Source organism: Phyllobates terribilis, unplaced genomic scaffold, assembly GCF_046119375.1.
Source record: "Phyllobates terribilis strain yellow unplaced genomic scaffold, ASM4611937v1 Scaffold_386__1_contigs__length_1829782, whole genome shotgun sequence".
NCBI classification, from domain to species: Eukaryota; Metazoa; Chordata; class Amphibia; order Anura; family Dendrobatidae; genus Phyllobates; species Phyllobates terribilis.
Window position 1 is genome coordinate 1714058 of NW_027363146.1, and position 21933 is coordinate 1735990.

Consider the following 21933-nt stretch of genomic DNA (forward strand, 5'->3'; position numbering starts at 1 on the left):
CCTAGTAAAATTTAGTACTCCGGACTAAACACATTTTTAGGGAACACAAATACAGGGTATAAACAATAACATAACATATATAAAAGTACATTTTGTCCTTAAGGTCACGGCGCTTCCGTGACCGGGTGTCCATATCACCCAATAAGGTGAAGTTTTGGAACGGTGCGGAGACCTGTCTCCATAGACCCCAAGTTCCTGGCCTTGGGCGTGGCGACAAGGCTGAGCTACCTACTTTGGGCCACAAGGGGCCACGCCGGACATGTTTTTCTTCTGTGACCATCTTCGCAAGAGGGCACAAAGTGCAACTATCTACAAGACAGTTCCGGCCATTCAGTGTCCATGACCGGTCAGTCCATTGTACTAGGAAAAACTGGAAAAACATTATTAATAACCAGGTAACAAATATAAAACATTAACTATATACTTTGCATTTAGATTCTCCAGCGAGCTGATATTTGACCCCTAGTGCTCCGGGTTGACCTGCGTAACCCACTGTCTGGTGGTGGTCTCACCTGGCTTTCCCCACTAGCATTTAGGGTACAGCTACTAGCTGGGTTTACAGGCAGCGCAGGCAGCTGTCTGCGGGTCCTTTGGTTTACCGCAGGCATGGCAGGCTCACTGTCAGCAGAGGGTTGACTCTCCTGGGCTGCTGGCATGGGTTCTTCTGCCTCCGGGGCTGCTTGTTCTTTTGATTCTTCCCGCTCTCCTGTAGGTTCCTGCTGGGTAGGTTGAAGGAAGTGTAGGATGGGTACCACTATTGCGTCGTTTATCCGAGTCCAGGACCGGGGAAACTCTCCAAGAACTGTGCTGATCATTTCTTCCTTGTCCTCTGCGGGTTCAAGGTCATGTTGATCTTCTCCTGCACTCTGTAGTTGCTCGGGGCACCGTTTTAGGTGGTCTCTGGAGACGGTGCTAGTGGTTTCTCCTCCATCCTTGGTAATTACACATACCTTCGGGTTGTTGTGGTCGGACTGCAGTACTGTGTATGGGTCGCTCTCCCACTGGTCATCTAGCTTGTGAAGCCTTCTCTTCCACTTCAGGACCTGCTCTCCAGGTTCCAGGGGACCAGCAGGGGTGTGTTGGTTGAAGAGCCTCTCTTGCTTTTCTCTCGCTTGAGCCAGACTCCTCTCCACACTCTCCTGTACCTTCTTGTACAGTAGCCGCCGTTCCGCATCCCAGTCTGCATCTGGGGAGGTGTCCTCGGGTGTCAGGACTCCCATCTCCAGGTCCATAGGCAGCTTACCTGGTCTTGCTCGCATCAGGTAAGCCGGGGTGCAATTTGTAACATTCACCGGGATATGGTTGTATAAGTCTATCAGGTCTGGCAGCTTCTCCGGCTACAGGCTACGTTCTTCCAGGGGCAACGTCTTGAGGAGATCAATGATGATATTATTAATTTTCTCACACAGCCCGTTGGTTTGCGGGTGGTAAGGCGTTGTCCGAATCTTCTTACAGCCGTAGAGGTTGCAGAACTCCTGGAAGACTTCAGCCTCAAACGCTGGACCTTGATCTGTCAAGACCTGTTCCAGATACCCTTGTGGACGGCAGAAGTGTTGTTGGAAGACTGGCCGCTGTTTGGGCTGTCAAGTCTTTAACAGGAACCACCACCAGGAACCGGGAATAGTGATCCACTATTGTCAGGGCATAGACGTAGCCCGACCGGCTTGGAGCTAATTTCACATGGTCCAGAGCTACCAGCTCAAGAGGCTGCCTGGTGACGATGGGCCTCAAGGGTGTCTTCTGGCTGGTACAGTCCTTCCTTCTAAGGTTACATGGGCCGCAGTCCCTGCACCACTTCTCTATGGCCCCTCTCATACCGATCCAGAAGAACCGCTCTCTCAGTAGGAACTCCAGTTTCTTCCACCCGAAGTGTCCCGCTCTGTCATGGTAGGCCTCCAGGACCATTGCTGCATCTCGTCTTGGGACCACTACCTGCCAGGTCAGCTCGTGCGTCCGGTGGTTGACAAGCCTTCTGCACAGCTTACCCTCATAGAGGAATAGCCTGCTTTTCTCCTTCCATAACTGCTTGGCTTCCTCTGGAGCGTCCGGGCCAGGGCTAGCATCTGCCTTGGTTAACAGGTCTTTCACCAGGCGAACTGCAGGGTCACTATCTTGCGTTTCAGCCCAGCCGTGGTGGGGTAAGGGTTGAACATGACGGTGGTTAGGTCTTTGTCTCTTACCCGGTGAGAATACTGAGTGGCCCCATACCGGTGGAACGCACGGAGCTCTACTTCCTCCAGCTCTTCCGAGTCCTCTTCTCCTTCGGGTAAGTGGGGCATTCTTGATAGGGCGTCTGCGTTGGCGTTGGTTCTGCCTGCCCGGTATTTGATTGTGAAGTCATAATTTGATAGCCGGGCCATCCACCGCTGTTCTAGGGCACCTAGTCTTGCATTGTCCAGGTGTGTCAACGGGTTGTTGTCCGTGTACACAGTGAACTTTGCGGAGGCCAGGTAATGTTTAAACCGTTCTGTGACGGCCCACACCACTGTCAAGAATTCTAGCTTGAAGGAGCTGTAATTCTCCGGGTTTCTTTCAGTGGGCCTCAGCTTCCGGCTGGCATATGCGATCACCCTTTCTCTGCCCTGTTGGTTCTGTGACAGTACGGCTCCCAGACCCACATTACTGGCATCTGTGTGGAGAATAAAAGGCTGGCCATAATCGGGGTAGGCCAGGATCTCATCTTCAACTGGCGGAAGGACTCCTCTTCCGGCTTGTCCCACTTGAAGGGTGGCTTGTGACTTCTGGATTTAGATAGCCCTATCAGGAGGTCCTGCATTGGAGCTGCCATCTTGGTGAACCCGGGGATGAACCTTCGGTAGTAGCCTACCAACCCGAGGAATTGCCTCACTTCTTTGATGTTAGAGGGGCTTGGCCAGCTCTTGATTACTGTAACCTTGTCGGGGTCGGGGGCTACTCCCTCTGCACTCACCACGTGTCCTAGGTACTGTACCTTCGGTTTCAACAGGTGACACTTTGAGGGTTTCACCTTCAGGCCAAAGCCTGCCAGGGCTTCAAACACCTCTGCCAGGTGTTTCAGATGGTCCTCGTAGGTCTTTGAATATACAATCACGTCGTCCAGGTAAAGTAGGACCGTCTCAAAGTTTCGGTGCCCTAGACAGCATTCCATCAGCCGCTGGAAGGTCCCGGGTGCATTGCAGAGCCCGAATGGCATACAGTTGAATTCACTAAATCCCATCGGGGTGGTGAAGGCGGTCTTCTCCTTGTCAGCCTCTGCCACAGGAACCTGCCAGTACCCGCTAGTAAGGTCCAAAGTAGAGAAGAAATTAGGTGATTTTAGGGCTGCTAAAGACTCCTCTATTCTAGGTAATGGGTATGCGTCTTTATGGGTGATACGATTGACTTGTCTATAGTCCACGCACATTCTCATGGTACCGTCTTTCTTTTTTACCAGAACCAAGGGGGCTGCCCAGGGGCTACAGCTGTCTCTAATGACCCCGGCTTCTTTAATTTCTCTCAGCATGCCCTTGGCGTTCTGATAGTGTGCGGGGGGTACAGGCCTGTATCTCTCCTTTATTGGTGGGTGGCTCCCCGTGGGGATGTGGTGTTCTACCCCTTTCACGCTGCCGAAGTCTAGCGGGTGCTTACTAAAGATTCTCTCGTACTCCTGAACCACCCGGTAGACTCCTTGTTTTTGGTGCAAGGGAGTGGAGTCAGCACCCACGTGGAGTTTCTGGCACCAGTCCTCCTTGGGTTTCTGGCAGCCATTACCCTCCGCCTGGGGAGATGGAAGCAAGGGTTCCACAGCCCTGACAGCATTGTGTTCAACAGTATACAATTTGGCTAGTGTAGCGTACCGGGGCAAGTGTACTTCCTTTTCCCCAATGTTTAAGATCCGGACGGGCACCCTTTCATGGCGGACATCAACCACCCCCCGGGCTTTCAAAATGGTGGGCCTGCTGTCTGAGTACACGGGTTCTACCATGGCTTGGTAGTCTCTCCCTCTTAACCCGATTGCAGTACGACACCAGATCATCATTTCACTTTTGGGAGGCATGGCAATGGGGAACGGGTCGCTCATCCTTACGCTACCGATCTCACCACCAGACAGTTCTACCTGTTGCCGTCTCATCAGGGCTCTTATCTCTTTCTGGAGGACCCTCTGTTGGCTAGAGCTAGCATTCTTCGCCACCTGCTGTAAAATTACAATTACTTCTGAAAGACAATTTTCAATCACGTTAGTACCCAAGGTTATTTTAGGGTGACTTTCTCGACGGTCAATGTCCACAATGATCACTCCCTGTGCCGGCAGTTCAACTTTACCAATCTTAATGGTCATCTCTCTGAACCCCACCTGTGGCACGGGCTGGCTATTGCTGGCGATGATGCTCAAGTCATTGTCTGGATAGCGGGTAATGTCTGTGTCACTCCAATACTGCTTAGAAAGTACATAGGGGATGGTAGTTACTTGTGACCCGGTATCCAGCAGTGCACTCATGGGGATACCGTCCAGCACTACGGGTAAAACTGGGCGTCTCCCCACGTACTTATCGCGCCAATTAGACGGGCCTGATGACCTTATGCCTGGGGGTTGGCACCCTGCCCCAGGTCGGACCCGTTTAAAGTACAGCACCTGGCTACGTGTCCCGACTGGCGGCAACGGCGTCAAATCGGCTGTCCATCCTCCGTGTAACGGTCGGTGGGCCTCCCTCTGAACGACGGGATCCTCCTCTGTCGACGCCACGGGACATCCTCCGGACTGGAAGCCAGCTTGATTGGTCCTGACGGGTCCATCTGTAATGACTGTACGGTCCTGGTCAATGCAGCAACACTCCTTGTTAGTTCTTGGACCTGATGGTGCAGGTTTGCAGGCGGGGATGGGTTTAGGGCCTGCGCATCAGCCCCCACAAGGTCTGCGGGGTAGGGTGCTGCCCCCTGGTGGTAAGTGATGGCAGGACGCCGGGAAGCTACAGCGCCACCCGGTGCGGGTTCTCGGAGCACCCGGATGGCCCTATCTTTGAACTGTGCAAAAGTCAAATCGGGGTTCTGTAGGGCCATGAGGCGCAGCTTGGTTCTGTGGGCGCTGGACAGCAGACCTTCTATAAACTGGTCAGTCAACAATTTATCTGTATCCTGCACGCTGCCAGGGTCAGCTTGCTTGATTGCCCCCAAAGCTTCCTGTAAATTTAGGGCATAATCTCTGATGCTATCTTGAGCTCGCTGCTTACATCCATAGAACCGCATTTTGATTTCTGCTGAGGTACGGGTATCAAAGGTGTCCCGTAGACGGGTCAGAACCCCCCTTACAGTCCTTTTCTCCTCAGCTGTCCAAGACTTTACCTCCCGCTGGGCCGCACCAGTTAACTGCCCTATCAGTATGCTTACTTTCTGATCTTCTGTCAGGGGATAAACTTTGAACAGGCTATACAGCCTTTCTTTAAAGTCGTCCAAGGTATGCGACTCGCCGGCATACTGTGACAGCCAGGCCGCTCCGGGAATATAGGGCATGGAAAACGGCATCACAGCTGCAGCGGCTACGCTGGTGGTAGAGGGTCCCTCCGCTTCCGACATCCTCCTCCCCCCTAGTTAACCGTGGCCTACCTTCCGGCGATCCTCTTCTGTAGGCCGCGGCTCCGCTCGCGATGCTTTGGGCGAGGACCTTATGTCGCACGGTGATGACGTTGGCGTCCGCTGGATCTCCTTTTTGGACCTTGCGCAGCCACAAACATGTTTCTGGATGCCACAAACATTAAAGGCTGTGTCTGAGAGCAGGAGGGAGGTTCTCTGGTCAGGGACCATTAGCATGCAGCACCTCCTGTCCCAGGCCAGTAGGGGAAGCAGGCTGCCCCTATAAAAGCTGGAACTGAGGGCAGGGTTAGGGAGACCAGGACCCACTTCTGAAGCATCCAGAAGGGTTCCAAGAAGAGAGGGACAGGTCAGCGGCAGCTGAGGAGTCCAGGAGGCTGAGGAGGAACAGCAAGCCAGGGACAGAGGCGACGAGAGCCGGTCCTGGCTGAGAGAGAACTGCACAACCGGACACTGGGGTCCGAGGCTGTCAGGGTTGCAAGCCCGGCAGCAGATCACCTACCTGTGAGGGATTTTAGGTCACTTGGCCTGAGAAGCCTGGAGGATCCGCCACACAGAGGGACCGGTACAGCACAGAGAAGCAACAGGTAACTAAGGCCCGAGTCGCAAGCCATACAGGCGTAGTGCATGGTCAGCTCAGGTACGTGGGCTATCACACCACTAAAGTGGGAGATAGTCAGCAAGGGCAGAGAGAGTACGGTAGGCCTACCCACTCACCCTGACCAGTGGGGCTCGCCCGAATGTTCTCAGACACCCAGGCCCATTCCTACCCTGTACTCCTGTTGGGTCATAAGTGCCACCTACAATAAAGACCCTGGACTGTTTGAGGTAGACTCTGGACCTTTATTATTGCGGTCTGCACCATCACCCCCAGCATCCTATTACCTGCCCTGAGGCTACACTCTTCCCGCGGGGAGTTATTCTATCCTAGTGCTGCCTACCAACATCAGCCTCAGCGGTCTGCCTTGCCGCAGCGGTCATCCCTGACCGCAATCCACGGGTGGCGTAGTCAGACATTCAAAACCCTACAAATAGACTGCCACAACATTTGGTCTGACCACCCTGAGCCACGGGATCGGGTTGCCACTACTACCCCCATCATTGCACTGAAGTCCTGTTCCGAGTGCCCCACGGCGCAGGGGGCGAGTCATCAGCGTAGGGCGGGCCTTCAGGTCTCGCGCGGTTTTGATGTCCACGCCCCTCTTCTTCCCGCGCGGCGTCCCGAAGATGGCTCCCGATGGCGGGAAACGGCTTAGTTTGGCGGGAAATGGCCCCGAATGGCGGGAAACTTCACTCAGGTAAGTATAAAGTCTTTTTCAGGCACGCAATACCCGTTTGTGGCGGGTTGTTCACAATCCTGCCAACTACGCCAAAGCTGACTCGCCCCCTGGGCCGTGGGGCATTCGGAACCGGGCTTCTGTACGATGGTGGGGGTAGTAGTGGCAACCCGATCCCGTGGCTCAGGGTGGTCAGACCAAATACTGTGGCAGTCTATTTAAAGATTTGTGAATGTCCAACTACGCCACCCGTGGATTGCGGTCAGAGATAACCGCCGCTGCGAGGCATATCGCTGAGGCTGGTGTTGGTGTGCAGCACAGGGGTAGGACAACTCCCCACGGGAAGAGTGTAGCCTCAGGGCAGTGTAGGTGGATGCTGGGGGTGATAGTGCCGGCCGCGATAGTAAAAGTTCAGAGCCTGTTTCAAACAGTCCTGTGTCTTTATTGTAGATGTTATTAATGACCCAACAGTAGTACCGGTTAGGAATGGGATTGGGTATCTGAGAGCATTCGGGCGAGCCCCACTGGTCAGGGTGAGTGTGTAGGCCTACCGTTCTCTCTATGCTCTTTCTGACTATCCCCCTCTTCGTGGTGTAATAGCCCACGTCCCTGAGCTGGCGGTGTACTTCTCGCCTGTATGGCTTGCGACTCGGGCCTTGGGTACCTTTTTGCTTTCTCCTCGCTGTACTGGTCCCTCTGTGTGGCGGAGCCTCCAGGCTTCTTAGGCCAAGGGACCTGAAATCCCTCGCGGGTTGGTTCTCTGCTGCTGGGCTTGATAACCCGGGGCAGCCTCGGACCCCAATTTCCAGTAAGATTGGTTCTCTGCCAGGACCGGCTCTTGTCGCCTCTGTCCCTGGCTTGCAGTTTCTCCTCTGCCTCACGGACTCCTCAGCTGCGGCTGACCTGTCCCTCTTCTCTGAGAACCCTTCTGGTCACTTCAGAAGTGGGTTCTGGTCTCCCTAACCCTGCCCCAGTTCCAGCTTTTATAGGGCAGCCAGCTCCCCCTACTGGCCTGGGACAGGAGGTGCTGCATGCTAATGGTCCCTAACCAGGGAACCTCCCTCCTGCTCTCAGACACTGCCTTTAATATTTGTGGCATCCAGGCCTGGGGTGACACAAATGCATGTTCTCATTATACCAGTAAATACAATTATGTCTGTTAATATGGCCGGATAATGTGAAAGAAGCTTCATCACTCCACATAATGTTATCTAAAATTACTGGATTTTCTTCAGTTTCGTTAAGCATAATCTCACTAAATTGCAGCCGCCTGTCTGGATCATCCTCCAATAAACCATGAATTAGACGTGGACGATCAGCTTTCCACCCAATAGATTTCAGGATTCGCATGATAGAAGCTCGTAAAATTCCCAATTCCAGAGAGGCTCTTCTGGACTTTTTTGGACTCTGAACAAATGTTTCAGCAACAAGTTGTTTATTATCTTCTGTACAGACTGTTTTGGGTCGACCAGTTTTTGGAGCATTAAGGATTGAGCCGGTGGCATTGAATTTGTCACGAATGTGGTAAATGCTTTGTCTCTTTGGGGCTTGAGTACCAAATCTTTCAACCCAATTTGCTCTAACGGTTTCAGCATTTTGAGATTTCCAATACTCTGTTAAAATCCATTTTCTTTGATCTGTATGTAAATTATTTGCCATTATGTGTTATCTGAATTATCTGAAAAGAAAACAGATTTGGGGGAGATCTATCTGTGAAAACTAGATCTGTGAAACTGGCTCAGTTGCCCTTAGCAACCAATCAGATTCCACCTTTCATTTTCCAAAGAGTCTGTAAGGAATGAAAAGTGGAATCTGATTGGTTGCTAAGGGCAACTGAGCCAGTTTCACTTTACACCATGTTTGATAAATCTCCCCCTTCATAACCTTATTACACTTTCTGTCCACCTACTTTCGGACCACCCTGTATATACATACACAATGTCCGGCCCATTTTTTTGAGTTTTGCTTGAAATTATGACCAATTTGCCCTTTTTTCTCTGTTTTTTGTGTTGTTCCAATACACTCAAAGGAAGTAAACGTGTGTATAATAAAACATGTGTAATTGCAATAATTTTCTGGGAGAAATACTTCATTTTCTGGAACAATTTCAAGGGTGCCAACACTTTCAACGATGACTGTATACAGGATGTGTTTTTATATACAGCATGTTTGTGTTTACAGTGTGAGTGTGTACAGGTGCATCTCACTAAATTAGAATATCATCAAAAAGTTAAGTTATATCAGTTCTTCAATACAAAAAGTGACACTCATATATTATATAGAGTCATTACACACAGTGATCTATTTCAAGTGTTTATTTCTGTTGATGATTATGGCTTACAGCCAATGACAACGCAAAAGTCATTATCTCAGTAAATTAGAATACTTTATAACAACAGCTTGAAAGATGATTTTACCATCCGAAATGTCCTCCTGAAATGTCTGTTCAGTAAATGCCCTCAATACTTGGTCGGGGCTCCTTTTGCATCAATTACGGCATCAATGCGGCAATGTGGCATGGATTCGATCAGCCTGTGGCACTGCTGAGGGGTTATGGAAGCCCAGGTGGCTTTGATAGCAGCCTTCAGCTCGTCTGCATTGTTGTGTCTGGTGTCTCTCATCTTCCTCTTGACAATACCCCATAGATTCTCTATAATAGATTCTCTATGGGGTTAAGGTCAGGTGAGTTTGCTGCCAATCAAGCACAGTGATACTGTTGTGTAAACCAGGTATTGGTACTTTTGGCCGTGTGGACAGGTGCCAAGTCCTGCTGGAGAATGACATTTCCATCTCCAAAAAAAGAGGGAAGCATGAAGTGCTCTAAAATGTCCTGGTAGACGGCTGCGCTGACAGTGGACCTCCACCAGCAGATGACATGGCTCCCCAAACCATCACTGATTGTGGAAACTTCACAGTAGACCTCACGCAGCTTGGATTGTGGCCTCTCCACTCTTCCTCCAGACTCTGGGACCTTGTGGAGTGTGTCAAACTAAGGGACCTTTTTAAATGCTTAGGAAGCCTTTGCAGGTGTTTTTTGTTAATTATTCTAATTTACTGAGATAATGACTTTTGTGTTTTCATTGGCGGTAAACCATAGTCATCAACATTAACAGAAATAAACACTTGAAATAGATCCCTCTGTGTGTAATAACTCTATATAATAGATCCCTCTGTGTGTAATGACTCTATATAATATATGAGTTTCACTTTTTGTATTGAAGAACTGAAATAAATTCACTTTTTGATGATATTCTAATTTAGTGAGATGCACCTGTATGTGAATACAGTGTGTATATTTACAGTATTTTTGCAGGGCTGCCACCAGGAATTTCAGGGCCCCATACTGGCAACATTTTTGGGCCCCTTGATACTCTGCCCAGACTCCACCCCAGCTCCGCCTCCATCTCTCAAATCTTTCATAGTGCCACAGCCCACTTCTGCACCACGCCCTTCCCAATCCCACATTAACAGTTCTCATGGAACACCATATTAGATACATTGTTTTTTTGTTTTGGCCAAAAGATTTTTTAAGCCTGCCACCACGACAAGGTAGACTCTTTTGGCAGGGCCCTACTCTACTCTAACATTAAAAATTTGTTAAAATATCCAATACTCTTTTTAGTTATATTTGTATTTATTTTTCTTTAAGGGAATGTGTCACATACATTTTTTAAACTAATTGAAACCAGATTGTGATAATGTTTTTATAATCGGTATTTCTGATTTCAGGGTATTGTATTCTGTTTCCTGTACATTTATGGAAGCTGCTCTCTTGCCTGTTTGGAGATATGGACATTGGACCTATGTCACAAGATACTGTATTATAGAGGACTCTATTTCCTGGAGAGAGCTTTCTATACATGTTCTCATGTTTAGTGACATGCAGATGTTATTGTGCAGGAAGGGGGGAGAGGTGAGCTGTGACACTACCTACTGTGAATGGTGGATTCTGTTATCTCTCATTGTAATCCTGCTTGTTATGATAATGAGCTGACTGCTGAAAAGGGATCTCTTCTGGACTTGTTAGTCTATTAGAAAAGCGGTTTCTGATTATTTATTATTTTATGATATAAGGGGTGACAAACTTTAAAGTCAATTATTCCAAGGCTTTAAACTATGATTAAAAGGATTGGCCATTTTCTGCTTATTGTTGACCAATGTGTTTGAGAAGAAGGTAAGGCACTTACTAATATGGCCTTTCTTGAATTTCAGCACTAAATATCAAATATGGGAAACACAAATCTCGGCTCTGCTGAGTTTCTGCACTGAATGCCTTTTATCATCTACAAACACATTGGTTAACAATAACCAGAGAGTGGTCAATGCCCTCAACATAAAAACTTCCCTAACACATTCCCAGTAAACATTTCACTAACTAAATGTATTTTTCATAAGAGTCATTTAGTTAAATCCTTTGGCCAATTAAAGATCATAAAAATGAAGGCATTGGCTCTTCTATCATCTCTATAAAACCAGTGGAGGGAGTGTAAAGTGCTGTAGTGCTGTAGTCGTGACCGAGCTGCAGTCCCTTTGGCACTTTACAGACAAGGGGTGTCCCAGTCCCAGTGTGCTATAAAGTGTGGGGGGCATCACACTCACTTGTGGGCCGTAGGCCTTCGCTGCCTCCAGGCTTCCGTCCTCAGGAGCCGCCGTACACAATGCATGGAACAACATTCAAACAGTCAAACTTTCACTAACAAGTACAAGTTCATCATGTGGGTACAAGTGGGATCGGGCCCAGCAATGCAGACTTCCTTCCTCCTTAGCACAACTCCTCTTCTCTTCTGCCACACGTTCATTCTGGACTACCCCCAAGTCTGCTGACTCCATCAGCCCCAGGGATTCATTGTCCACTCCAGCAGTGCCCCCGGGACCTGCCACCTGCTCCTCATGTAACTCCATGTCGCAATGTCAGAAGACCAGCCCGCTCCATGGTACCTGGCCTGAGCCATAGGCTCCAGGTGCTGTTGGAATGGCCATCACGGATCTCCATTTGGCCTCCCACTGTACAGAACATTTGGCCCATGCTGCCCCAACAACCCACCACCCCACCTGAACTTGAATTCTCTTCTACCCTTCACTGGCTGACACTGAATCCCCTCTAACCAGGAAGTGCCCCCCCTTCTAATCAGCACTAGTGCCCTCCCACTGGGCTAAACCTAACCTTAACCATTTCCTATCTCACATGCTAATCTATTATCCTTATGCTATATTCTATGCTATGCTAAACCACAATATTGCAATATGTAGTAAAAATCACACCACAGGCTGATCTTCAATGGAGCGCCGTCAGAACAGGCTCCAGGGCCTTCAACAGGCCAGCGGCAGCCATGACAACCCATCGGCACCCTGCATTACTGGAGGAAGGGGCAAGGTGTGCCCCCCAGACTGCGCTTTAAAAATGAGATTGACAGCAGCATTTAAGGGATTAACAGCAGCGAGTGGAGCTTAGCTCTGCCTGCTGCTGTTACAGTCAGATGCTGGCTGTATTAGGCCACGTACACACATTGAGTATTTGGTGAGTTTTTTACATCAGTATTTGTAAGCCAAAACCAGGAGTGGGTGATAAATATAGAGGTGGTGACATGGTCCTATTATACTTTTCCTCTGATTGTTCCACTCCTGGTTTTGGCTTACATATACTGATGGAAAGAACTCACCAAATACTCACCGTGTGCACGTGACATAGGGGTATGTGCATGCGCAGTCTTTTATACATCGGCGTATCCACTTACTTTTTTTCTATAGAAAGACGCTTCTGGAAAACCCTGGCTGTGTGGATAGATAAAATAGTGGAAGCTTAAGATTGGATCGGTCATTTCTTTTAGTTGCTTTCGAAGCCTGAAGTGCTTAACAGAAGAGACAAGAAATGAAATATATGCACAGCAAGTCGTTTTGACATTGCTGTGCATATATTCATTCTTTTTTATGTTTTTTAAGTGTTTTTTCAGGTGGGTTCATGGCAGAATATGCCTGAAAATGAGGCGGTGTGCACATACCCTAACAGTCAACATCTCTGGGAAATGATGCAGACTACTACTATTGTAGGTTAGAGGAAAAGGAACCACTGGTTACAAATGCCTATAACAGGTATTCTTGTACTTCCATTTACCCACAGTGCATCTGCAGTAGTGATGGACAGTCTGGCTCTTTTTGGCGATCTGTCTCTCCTGGCTCTGCTCACCAAAAACAGCCAGCTCTTTTGGATCCTAAACCGATCCCTATTAAATATGTGTTTACAATAGGTGAACACATATTTAAGATTATGTTAATGAGGTTGAAACTCTGCCTACTTGCAGTTGACCAATTAAATTGATGAGTGGGCAGAATTTGGTCTGGGTGGGAGTTACATCCCCTGAACACTGGAATTTAACACCCAGTTAGAGCCATTCAGAGAATATAGTGGCCCTCACTGGGGCGCTGACCCCCATCGTTCACAGCAGGAAGCCGTCAGTTTGTTTCAGGTCGTTTGTGAACGACCCATCACTAATCTGCGGGCTCCTTCATCTTTCAGCATCCATCTTCATTCTTCCCAAAGTCGGGGGGCGGGGTGTGTGTGTTATCCAGTATGGTGGTATTAGTGGTATTATACACCTATGATCTAGGGCGGTGTCTGCCTCACACTATATTCCTTATAGCTCATGTCATTACTTTCTTGAATATGAGGAATTCCAAAGACATGTACATGGACATGCAATAGCAATAGAAAAAAAAATCCGGCCTCCTTCCACCCCTTAATAGCCGGCCATCTCACACCTTATTTCCCCGTCACCCAGGACAGCTCAATGAGTTGTTATGGAGGAGGGGGAAAAGTATAACTATAGTCATCGGTAGTCACCGGTAAATATAATTATTTTACATAGCAAAGCAATATAGCTTTAAATGCTATGATTTAAAAAAAAAACTGGCCTCCTTCCACCCCTTAATAGCCAGCCATCTCACACCTTATTTCCCTGTCACCCAGAACAGCTCAATGAGTTGTTATGGAGGAGGGGGAAAAGTATAACTATAGTCATCGGTAGTCACCGGTAAATATAATTATTTTACATAGCAAAGCAATATAGCTTTAAATGCTGTGATTTAAAAAAAAAAAAAACTGGCCTTCTTCCACCCCTTAATAGCCAGCCATCTCACACCTTATTTCCCCGTCACCCAGGACAGCTCAATGAGTTGTTATGGAGGAGGGGGAAAAGTATAACTATAGTCATCGGTAGTCACCGGTAAATATAATTATTTTACATAGCAAAGCAATATAGCTTTAAATGCTGTGATTTAAAAAAAAAAAACTGGCCTCCTTCCACCCCTTAATAGCCGGCCATCTCACACCTTATTTCCCCGTCACCCAGGACAGCTCAATGAGTTGTTATGGAGGAGGGAGAAAAGGGTAATTATAGTCACCGGTAGTCACCGGTAAATATAATTATTTTACATAGCAAAGCAATATAGCTTTAAATGCTATGATTTAAAAAAAAAAAAAACTGGCCTCCTTCCACCCCTTAATAGCCAGCCATCTCACACCTTATTTCCCCGTCACCCAGGACAGCTCAATGAGTTGTTATGGAAGAGGGGGAAAAGTATAACTATAGTCATCGGTAGTCACCGGTAAATATAATTATTTTACATAGCAAAGCAATATAGCTTTAAATGCTATGATTTAAAAAAAAAAAAAAAACTGGCCTCCTTCCACCCCTTAATAGCCAGCCATCTCACACCTTATTTCCCCGTCACCCAGAACAGCTCAATGAGTTGTTATGGAGGAGGGGGAAAAGTATAACTATAGTCATCGGTAGTCACCGGTAAATATAATTATTTTACATAGCAAAGCAATATAGCTTTAAATGCTATGATTTAAAAAAAAAAAAATCCGGCCTCCTTCCACCCCTTAATAGCCGGCCATCTCACACCTTATTCCTCACAGCCCGTGTCATTGCTGTCACGAATATGAGGAATGTAAATTACCGGTATATTTAAAAATTGTCATAGGCATTAAAAAAAAAAAAGTCCGGCCTCCTTCCACCCCTTAATAGCCGGCCTGTCTCGCACCTTTTATTTCCTCTCAGCTCAGGACAGCACCATAATCTGCTGCTATGATGGGTGAGAGGAAATGCAGTCACCGGTTATAAATGCCTATGACTGAGGGGAAGTGCAGGTGTTATTGCACTTCTACTTACCAAGCATCTCTTGGCTCCTCCATCTTGCTGGTTGCATCTTCGCTCCTCCCGAGGTTAAGTGCCTGATGGATATTGGAGACATCTTCTTACTCCACGTCGCCCTGTAGCCAGTGCCAATCCTGGGATCCATACTTCAATCTTCCTATATTCTGATGATCTTCATTTCCTTCTGTTCTTCTTCCAGGGACTCCAGAGGGCACTATCTCTGATGACACGTGAGTCTTCAAGGGTTTTCTAGCTGACAAATGAAAAGCCTCTGAATGCAGCCTGTTTGTCTGGGGGGATCGATGACATTGTGGCCTCTGCTGCCTCCAACTTGCCTAGATGGAACCTTTTGCGGCGGTGATGAGGTTCAGATGTCTGGATGAAACACAACAGATGATTAGTATTTAAGGATGATGACTTATCACATTAAATAAAGTCACAATCTTTGCTCTTCATTTGTGTAGATTTTATTCCCAAGTAATCCTACATATTGGTTTTCTGGTCAATGTACTGCAATTAGCATGAGAATCAATACAGCAATTGACTATATTTGGTTTATTACCTAATCATGGGAGGTTCCATCGGTAATATACTGTAATATTTCTGTCATGTGAGATTGGTGATCTTCATGGGAAACATTTATGCCAGGTTCGTTTGGTGGCTGGCAAATTACCGCCTTTTAGGCTGCTCACCCACTAATCCAGTGTGCCGTCATACAAAGCTCATGCTAGCAAACATTAATGTATGCAGGATGACGTCAAAGATTGTTGGTGTATGAACATAAGAGCTGAAGCTAGATGCATCAAACCCGGGTGCTCTGTACAGACCCTGTGCACAATCAATGATGGAGGGGCATTAAATTCAGAATCCGATGGCGCTTGGCATCGTTTTTTTTCTTTCAGATTCCTACTAATTCGGACAGCAGAAGCCTCTATATGCCTCCTCGAGGTATATGGAGATTGAGAAGACTGCTCATGCTCATATATAGACTTTTCTGGGAGACCTATTACAGTTTTGCACAAATTCGAGCTGTAATTCGACCTTATCCATGAGCACTTTCTCTTATGTACAGTGGTTAAAGAAGAATATATTGGGCGTTGCATTCACTAGTCTTACTCTTCTTAAACATTAGATGGCTGTACAATTTCAGACTGCCAACCCTTTTGTTCTTACTGAGATAAGTTGCCACCAGATATTTGGCCAGCTACTATGTCGGCCCTCGCTCAACCGAGCTCTGCGGTGTTCCCTATGTGAGAGCTGCTGCCAGACATGCCTATAGGTGGTTTATCTCAATGAGAACAAAAGGATTGGCAACCCTGAATTGGACATGTCAGATACTTAACTCCCGCAAAAATCAATTGTCCGGGGGTTCCTATACAGATTAGACTGTTGGTAGAATCTATCGTTATCGGTGGGTTTGGCCAACAATAGTTTAATGTGTATTGGAGTAAAATACACCAAATTTATGACAAGGTGCATGGCCTTTACAAAAATCTGGTGCTTGAATAGTTTTACAGAGATAAATACATCTATGCTACCCTTGTATCATTTTCTATAATATGTAACAGTAAATCTATTAAAGGCAATATGTCACCAGGTTTTTGCTACCTTATCTGAGAGCAGCATGATGTAGATAAAGAGACCCTGAATCCAACAATGTATCACTTAGTTTACTTTGTGCAGTGGTTCTGATACAGAGTTCTTAGATTTAGCAATGTAGCAGAGTTGAGAAAGCTAACCCCGCCCACACTAGGCTGTGCATGTAAACAGTCCATTGACATTGAGCTGCTTAACACAGGAGGAGGCGGAGTCGGACTAGCAAGCATGTGCTGTTGTAGTCCTGGCAATGATAATCACCAGGTGATAAAACTTTCAGTGTAAGTAAACAACAGCACACAGCATTACAGGTGACATATCATTGAAATCTGTGATTTAACCTCTTCCTCATGCTGTCCGCAGATTACATAGTAAAAAGTTCACCCTGACCTGGATACAATTTCTGTCCATTTACTTACTACAGAGATGTGTGGTGGGGGCATCTGAAGGGCTTCCACAGAGACCCAGTCAATATGCTGGAAAAAGGGATGATCTCTGATGTTTCTGTGGACTCCTAAGCGCTTGGCGGGATCTCTCTGGAGGAGCTGGAAATGAAAAATATGCTTAATAGTCAATCAGTGCAGGTAAAAAATCTTATAACAGAACAATTCTACAGGACTTCTGTAGTGCAACGTTAGACCCTAGGGCTCTTTCACACGTCTGTGTGTCCGGTATGTGTGGTGACAGTTTCCACACGTACCGGAGACACTGACACACGTAGACCCATTCAAATGAATGGGTCTGCGCACATGTCAGTGTGTTTCCACGGACCGTGTGTCTGTGTGATCCACACAGACATGCCAGTTTTTGCCAGCCGGCAGCACGGATCACACGGACCCATTCAAGTCAATGGATCTGTGTAAACATGTACCGCACATGGATGCCATCCGTGTGATATGTTCCGGGCTTGGGAATCAGCGGTACAGTTAGAGCTAATCCCAAATGCCGGGTGCTGAATGCTGTCCTCATCATAGTTCCCTGCCGGCACAGCGATCAGCACCAGCAGGGGATAGTGATGAGAGTAGAATTCTGCTCCCGGTGTCTCCACCTGTAAAAATAAGAATAAAATTTAAAAAATCCTTATACTCACCTGTCCTAAGTGTCCCCCGCTGTAATCCACCCGACCGCTCAGCAGAGGAGCTGTGCTCAGTGAGCGGTGTCCTGTCAGTCACTGAGCTCAGCGCAGCTCCGGGGCCTGCTCGCTGCAGGAGTCATTCTCCCCTGCTCCTCTGCTACTACTCTCATCATTATGTCCTGCTGGTGCCGATCGCAGCGTCGGCAGGGGACTATGATGAGGGCAGTGTTCAGCGCCCGGTGCTTGGAAACAGTGCTAACTGTACTGCTGATTCCCAAATTCCGGTGCGTGTGCTACTGATGCGCCACACGGGTGGCACATGAGCGTCACACGTGTGCCACACAGGTGCACAAGGACACGCATATCTCCGGTACCAGAAATATCAGGACGTGTGAAAGAGCCCTTAGGTCCAACTGACTGTAGACTGCCAGTAGATCCATGACAGCAAGGCTCAGTGACTAAACACTTCTACCCAGCAAAACAAGTACTCATGTAGATCCTCAAATGGATTCATTGCTGGTTAGAAAGGGAAAAATTAAGAGTACATTGGCCTATTCTGTGCGGCTTCAGTACATTTACCATGGCAGTACATTACTAAGTAGTAAATCCAATATCCGTATCGTTCTCACCTCTCTAATGATGTCTTCAGCGCCGGAGGAAGATGTATCAAATAGTGCAGGATGGTAAGTGCACTCACCGGTAACCATCTCATTTATGATGAGGCCAAGCGCGTACCAGTCCACTCCGGCGCCATACTCCTCCCTAGCCAGCATCTGTCACAGAGGAGAGAACAGTTACTACATAGGTGACATGTCAGCACATGAATGTATCAGTCTTTGTATCACGTTTGTGTACTTCTGTGGTAAAATGACACAGAGTCAGTTGAAGTAAGAAGCGTCATTGATGTTTGCTGAAAGAGGCTTTTAAGTTTCCTGGAAGAGATGTGCCGACTGCCGACTACTTCATTGTAGTTTAGTGCATTATTTTTTAACCTTGCATTTTAGGCTATCGGCCAAAGTTTAGTGTACTCTAGGGTAATGCACATGATGTATTTTTTGGGAAGGAGGGGCAAGTCCACCGAGTTTTTCAAGAGGAAGACGCTTCAGGAAAAGTCTGAGTTATTTTTATCCTGAAGCATCTTTTTTTTTTTTACCCTTCTTCGTCATTTCCATGCCCCTGACGCCCATCCCCCTGCTCCCTCTCTCTGGAGCACTCTGGAATGCCTGCTCTGTCTGCAACAAGCTCCATTTTGTCCATGACCTCTTTACCTATCACAATCTCTCCTTCCTGGGCATCACAGAGACATGGTTGACACCCTCTGACACTGCCTCCCCTGCTGCGCTGTGTTACGGTGGCCTCCACTTCACCCACACTCCTCGCCCTGGTAACAGACATGGTGGAGGAGTGGGTCTACTCCATTCTACCAACTGCACCTTTAGCCCTATCCCACCTCTACCCTCTCTTATTCTACCTTCTTTTGATGTCCACTCTGTCCGCATTTACTCTCCCTCCAACCTCCAAGTGGCTGTCATATACCGACCTCCAGGCCCGGTCACTGCCTTTATTGACCAATTCTCCACCTAGCCTCTTTACTTTATCTCTGCTGACATTCCCACAATCATCATGGACGATTTCAACATCCCCACTGACACTCACCAGCCAGCAGCATCCAAACTCCTGTGGCTTACTTCATCCTTTGGAATTACTCAGTGGTCCTCCTCAGCCACCCACACAGACGGACACACACTAGACCTCATCTTCACCCGACTCTGCTCCCTATATATCCTTACAACCTCCCCACTACCGCTATCTGACCACCATCTACTCATGTTGTCATCCCTGTCCTCCTCACCTGTCACCCATGTCCAGCAACTAGCACACCCCCGCAGAGACCTTGCACATCTAGACACTCACACACTCTCTGACTCTATTCTACCACTGACATCCATATCTTCACTCCACGACACAGACAGCGCCACTGCTTTCTACAATGCCACTCTTGCATCAGCTATTGACTCGGTCGCCCCTCTTATGCATGGCAGAGCACGACGAGTCAATAGGCAACCCTGGCACAACAACCTCACTAAACAGCTTCGACAAGCATCCAGGGTTGCAGAAAACACATTCTCAAGATGACTACATTCAAACAAGCAACACTTGCATTCAAATCAGCCCTCACCTCTGCTAAACATGCCTACTTCACAACCCTCATATCTTGCTTATCCTACAACCCCAAACAGCTATTCAACACTTTTAAATCTCTCCTCCACCCCCCACTGACCCCTCCGACCGCCGTCATCTCTGTTGAGGAGTTTGCCACACACTTCAAAAACAAAATTGACCAAACAAGGCAAGTCTATACTGCCCAACCACCACAACCCCTTTGTTTTCCAGACCATTGCCCTTCCCCCATAACCTACCTTCACAACATCACGGAAGGAGACCTTACTCGTCTCCTCTCCAAATCACACCTCACCACTTGTGCACTCGACCCCATCCCATCCCACCTCCTCCCCAACCTCACCCCACCATTCATCCCATCCCTTACTCATCTCTTCAACCTATCACTAACTTCTGGCACCTTCCCTGCTGCCTTCAAACATGCCTAAATCACGCCCATCCTCAAAAAGCCATCCCTCGAGCCAACCGCCTTGTCCAGCTACCGCCCCATATCGCTGCTCCCATTTGCCTCCAAACTCCTTGAGCAACATGTTCACACTGAACTTTCCTCTTACTTCTCATCTAACTCTCTCTTCGACAACCGACAATCCGGCTTCCGCCCCCATCATTCCACTGAAACTGCCCTTACCAAAATCACCAATGACTTACTTACAGCCAAAGCTAACAGACAATTCTCTGTACTCCTTCTTCTTGACCTGTCCTCTGCTTTCGACACAGTTGACCACTGACTCCTACTACAGATCCTCTCTTGCTTTGGCGTCAAAAATCTTGCCCCATCCTGGATGTCCTCATACCTTTCTAACCGCACATTTAGCGTCTCCCACTCCCACACTACTTCCTCACCCCGGTAATCGCCGGTCCTCCCAAGAACTCCTTCTCTCCTCCACACTTATTCGCTCCTCGCCCAATGGCCTCCAAGATTTCTCCCGAATATCCCCCATCCTATGGAATTCTGTGCTTCACCACATCTGATTATCCTCCACACTTGGATCCTTCAGACGGAACCTGAAAACCCATCTCTTCAAACAAGCTTAGAGCCTGCCATGATCTTGCCTGCTGCCACCTCAACAACACTGGAGCCACCACAACAACCCAACCTACTGTCTTCTTCCCCATTCCTGTAGAATGTAAGCCCGCAAGGGCAGGGCCCTCTTCCCTCTGTACCAGTCTATCATTGTTAGTTTGTTTACTGTAAGTGATATCTGTATTTGGTATTTAACCCCTCCTTATGTACAGCACCATGTACATCTTTATGTACAGTATCAATGGCGCTATATAAATAAATAATAATAATAATAATATTTTCATGAGTGCTTTTTCAACATTTTTGACCATTGGCATTTTTTTAGCATTTCTCCAGCATTTTTGTGGTATTTTTTACTGCTGTTTTCTATTCCTTTTTTGTAAAAAAAACTATGTTCAATAATGAAGAAACCGTTAGTGTTGGCAAAAACAATAGCACAACGCTCAAAAAGATACTTGGATGTTTGCTGGAAAACGCTTTAAGAATGGTAAGGTCACTTCTTTTAACCACTTTGCGTCTTTGGAAGCCTGAAGTGATTAAATGCCTCTCAAAACACAACATATGAACGGCAAGTCGTTTTTGCACTGAAATACATATGTTTGTTCGTTTGAGCGTTTAGTTTGTGCTTTTTCAGCCAATTTTTCAAACCTCTCTAAATACGTCTTTTTGCCGTCTATTTGTCCAGTATATGTTACTATTCTGAAAAAAAAGTATGGGATAGCTAGTAGAACACACTATTCCATCATTTAATACAGTCTAAACATATATTTTAAATTTACACTTTTTTACCATGTAGGTCTGTGAGTTATGGATACCACTGTTTGCCATCCATCACACGCATTTGTTACAGGGATACATCCTGAACTTTTCAATAGGTTATACTGATATACAAGTGCTTCGCGCTAAATTAGAATATCATCAAAAAGTTAATTCATTTCAGTTCTTCAATACAAAAAGTGAAACTCATATATTATATAGAGTCATTACACACAGAGTGATCTATTATATAGAGTCATTACACACAGAGTGATCTATTTCACGTGTTTATTTCTGTTAATGTTGATGATTATGGCTTACAGC

At 47.1% G+C, this 21933-nt stretch overlaps 1 long non-coding RNA gene across 1 annotated transcript in view; it reads left to right on the forward strand.

Moving 5' to 3' along the window:
* The window catches only part of LOC141224291 (uncharacterized), a 28662-nt gene extending 13230 nt beyond the window's left edge, over nucleotides 1-15432 (forward strand). The window contains exon 2 of the long non-coding RNA XR_012291746.1: nucleotides 15177-15432. This is a non-coding gene — a long non-coding RNA (uncharacterized lncRNA). The remainder of the gene's footprint in view (nucleotides 1-15176) is intronic.
* The last annotated feature ends 6501 nt before the right edge of the window (nucleotides 15433-21933 follow it).